Raw genomic sequence first — 4,023 nt, forward strand, 5'->3', positions numbered from 1 at the left:
AAAGAAAGAAAGAAAGAAAGAAAGAAAGAAAGAAAAAAAGAAAGAAAGAAAGAAGGTTGGAGTCAGACTGTGAAGAGCTCAAAATGTCCAGCTAAGGAGTTTGTATTTCATCCCAGAGACGATGAGAAGTGCCCTAAAGATTCTTGAGTGAGAATGACATGGTCAGGCCTGGGCTTTAGGAAGATTCAGTGCTTGCTGAACAAGGGACAACAGGCCCCCAAGGTGTACAGTCCTAAACTAGTTGTTTCCTACACTAAGTAAGGATTAGTTATGGCCCCTGCCCTCAGGAAGCTTCCAGTCTATAATAGGAAACCTACCCATTTCCATCATTATAATAATGGCCAGAGTATAAAGAGGAGAAGTGTGGGGATGCTGGTAGGCTAAAGAATAGACTAGATGAATTTATGTGGGGTGAGGATTTCTTAGAAGTCTTAAGCTTCTTCCTAAAAAAAAGCAGCAAGGGGCAGCTAGGTGGCGCAGAAGATAGAGCTCCAGCCTTGGAATCAGGAGGACCTGAGTTCAAATTTGACCTCAGACACATGATGCTTACTAGCTGTGTGACCCGAGGCAAGTCACTTAACCCCGGTTGCCTCACCAAAAGGCAAAAAAAAAAAAAAAGAAAGAAAGAAAGAAAAGAAAAAGCAGCAAGGAAGGAGGTCTGGCAAAAGAATGAAGGAAGGACAGTTGCTTCAGGCCAGGGGTGGGGAACCTGAGGCCTGGAGGCCACATATGGCCTCCCAGGTCCTCGGGTGCAGCCTTTGACTGAGTCCAAGTTTTACAGAACCAATCCTCTAATTAAGGGGATTTGTTCTGTGAAGTTTGGATTCAGTCAAAGGGCCGCACTTGAGGACCTAGAAGGCCACATATGACCTCAAGGCCAAAGGTTCCCCACCCCTGTTTCAGGCTAATGGAGCATCCTAAGCAAAAGCTAAGGCAGGAGGCAAAAGGAAACTGAACACCAAAGTAGGGCAGGAGAGGAGCAAGAGACATGGCTGGAGAGGAGAAGGCCAGGAAATGTAGGGGGACAGGCAATGTGGGGAAGCAACAGGAGGAATAGCTTTGACAACTGAGGTCCTGACAGCCTGTGAGGAAGAGGGCTATCTTTGGCCAACTTTAGAAGTGAATTGAGTTTTAGGTTGAATTATCCCTCTCAGGAGATGACTGGGACAACTGTAATATTATCTTTTATGAGTCCTTCCTCCTACCCCCTTTCCCCTTTGGGCAACCACTGCTATATCCTCCCGACTTTGTCCCTTTGATCACTGGCTAATTTTCAACCTCTCCTGCACTGGTTCCTTCCCTGCTGCCTACAGACATGCACAGATCTCCACCATCCTTTGAAAACAAGAAAAGACTTCATTTGATTCTACCATTCCCTCAAGTTGTCATCCTCTCTCTCCTTCCTTCTAAAACCAAACTGCTAGAATAAAGCTCTCTACCTCACTGCCTCCGCTGGCTGAGCTCCTGCTCCATTTTCAGCTTCTTGCAATCTGGCTTCTGACCTCACTCAAACAAAACCGACTTTTCTAAGGTCATCCCACGGCCTTTTCTCAGCACTTTGTCCTTGTTGACCTCTCTATGGCAGATACTCTCTCCTTCCTGGGTTTGAGTGCCGTTGCTCCTTCCAGGTTTTCCTCTTACCTGTCTGACCACTCCTTTTCAGTCTCTTGTAGAGGATTCTCATCCATATCCCAACCACTCTGTGTGGCTACGTCCCCAAGACCCTGTCCTGGGCCCTTTTCTCATCTTTCTATAGTCTCATTTGGTAAGCTTATCAGTTCCCATGGGTTCAACTATATTACCTTGAGACAGAAGACTCCCACCTTGAGACTACCCAGACCAAAAATGTCTCTTCAGGTCAGTGCACATTACCATGTGGTTCTGCTTGACATAATAATAACAACAATAAAATACTAAACTTTTATATAAGATTTATAAAGCACTTTACCTGAGATGTTCCATAATAACTTAATATGTTTACTATTATTATTATTATTTTTTTGCTTTGGCAATTGGGGTTAAGTGACTTGCCCAGGGTCACACAGCTAATAAGTGTCAAGTATCTAGGGTCGGATTTGAACTCAGGTCCTCCTGACTCCAAGGCTGGAGCTCTATCCACTGCGCCACCTAGCTGCCCCGTTTTCTATTATTAATATGTTAATATGTTTAAAATCAGGGGCCATTTCTAGTCGTCCTGATCTATATCTGGCCCCTGGACCCAGATGGCTCCAGAGGAGAAAGTGAGGCTGGTGACTTTGCACAGCCCTTCCTCACTTAAATCCAATTCACTTGCCTGTCATGACATCACCTCTCTGATGCCACGGTCCTTTTTGAGAAGGAAGGACAAACGACAACAACATTTAAAATAAAATTCATTATCTTTCTCCCTAAACCAATCCCTTCTCTAAACTTCACTGTTTCTATCAAGGACACCATCACTTGTTTCTAGTAAGGCAGGGTCACAGCCTCAGAGTCATTGTCCACTTTTCCTTTTGCCTCAACTCATACATCCAGTCAGTGGCCAATTGTCAATTCTAATCCCACAACATTTCTTGAATCCATCCCTGTGCCAACTCGCAGGACCAGCATCCTAGTGCATGAAGCCCCTCATCACCTCTGGACTAAACAATAGCTTCCTAATTTTTCATGCTGCCTTCAGTCTCTTGCTCCCCAATCCAACTTCCACACAGCTGCCAAATTGATATTCATAAAGGCCAGGTCTGATCATTAGACCATGGGTTCTTCAAGAACAGAGACTGTTTATTATACCTTTCTGTATCCTCAGCACTTAGCACAATGCTTGTAGGCCCTTAGTAAATGCTCATTGACAGGCTGATTGATCATACCCGCTCACCTAGCTCAGGAAGCCCTATTACCTCCTAAGATAAAAATAAAAATTATTTTGTTTGACATTTAAAGCCCTTCACAATCTGGTTCCAAGCTAATTAAATTTCACATTATTCTCCCTCATGCGATCAATCCATATTCCAATCAGATTAGCTTATTTTTAGAGCCAGAAGGAGTCTATATTTTACATTTACTTAATGTGTTCATGCTGTTTCCCTCTAACAGAATGTGAGTTCCTTGAGATCAGAGACTTTTTCAATGTTTTTATATCTTCATGGCCTAACACTGTGCCTGGCACATAGTAGGTAATTAATAAATGCCAATGGAATTGAACTGAATTGGGCCAAGGGAAAGAAGATATCTAATTAGCCAATGATTAAGAAGGACTTTAGCTCTAAAAATGGGAATCAGAAAAGACATTGATTTTTATTATAAATATTTGTTAGAGAAATTTAACTAATGTAAAAATAGTTGCCAAAAGAAGGCCAAAGGAGCCAATAAAATTCCTTAGCCAGCAACGCTTAACAAGCAGAGAGACAGGGCAGCCAACCGCAATACAAATTTAGAGTACAAACTCATTTGCAAAACATTACAGAAGCAGGTGACAGAAGATTAAAAACAGTATCACTTCAAAAACAAACAAACAACAAAAGGCAACGGATAGGGAAAAAATTCTAAGGGGAAAAAGAGTAGCACATGACCCAGTCAAACCAAATTATCACCAATATTAAACTGGAGGAAGAACAACAACTATATGCAGAATGGACAATATGTACAGAGTCATCTAGTGTTTCTACAGAAATCTACCCTCATCATCTCGTGCCTAGGACAGTGGCAGTAGGTACTTAATGGTATCTGGAGAAACAAAAATGGCACCTAAGAAGATGACATCAGAAAGACAGATTATCCCTCACCAAATCACATACTAGGGAGATCCATACTGGAGGGGCTACCATTACAAAGACACTCAAGAATCCATTTTAAAAAATATTTCATTGGCTAACATGACAAAATAGGAAAATTATAAATACTAGAGAAGATGTGGGAAAATTGGAACACTAATGCATTGTTGGTGGAGTTGTGAACTGATCCAACCATTCTGGAGAGCAATTTGGAACTATGTCCAAAGGGCTATAAAACTGTGCATACCCTTTGACCCAGCAATACCACTTCTGC

The 4,023-nt window shown here is 42.3% G+C and overlaps 1 protein-coding gene across 9 annotated transcripts in view; it reads right to left on the reverse strand.

Annotated features, from left to right (window-relative positions):
• PHLDB1 (pleckstrin homology like domain family B member 1) overlaps nucleotides 1-4,023 on the reverse strand; it is a 64,120-nt gene that overhangs the window by 22,316 nt on the left and 37,781 nt on the right. The window lies entirely within an intron of this gene.

The sequence above is a fragment of the Vombatus ursinus genome, unplaced genomic scaffold, assembly GCF_900497805.2.
Source record: "Vombatus ursinus unplaced genomic scaffold, bare-nosed wombat genome assembly UNPS02014816.1, whole genome shotgun sequence".
Classification (NCBI taxonomy): Eukaryota; Metazoa; Chordata; class Mammalia; order Diprotodontia; family Vombatidae; genus Vombatus; species Vombatus ursinus.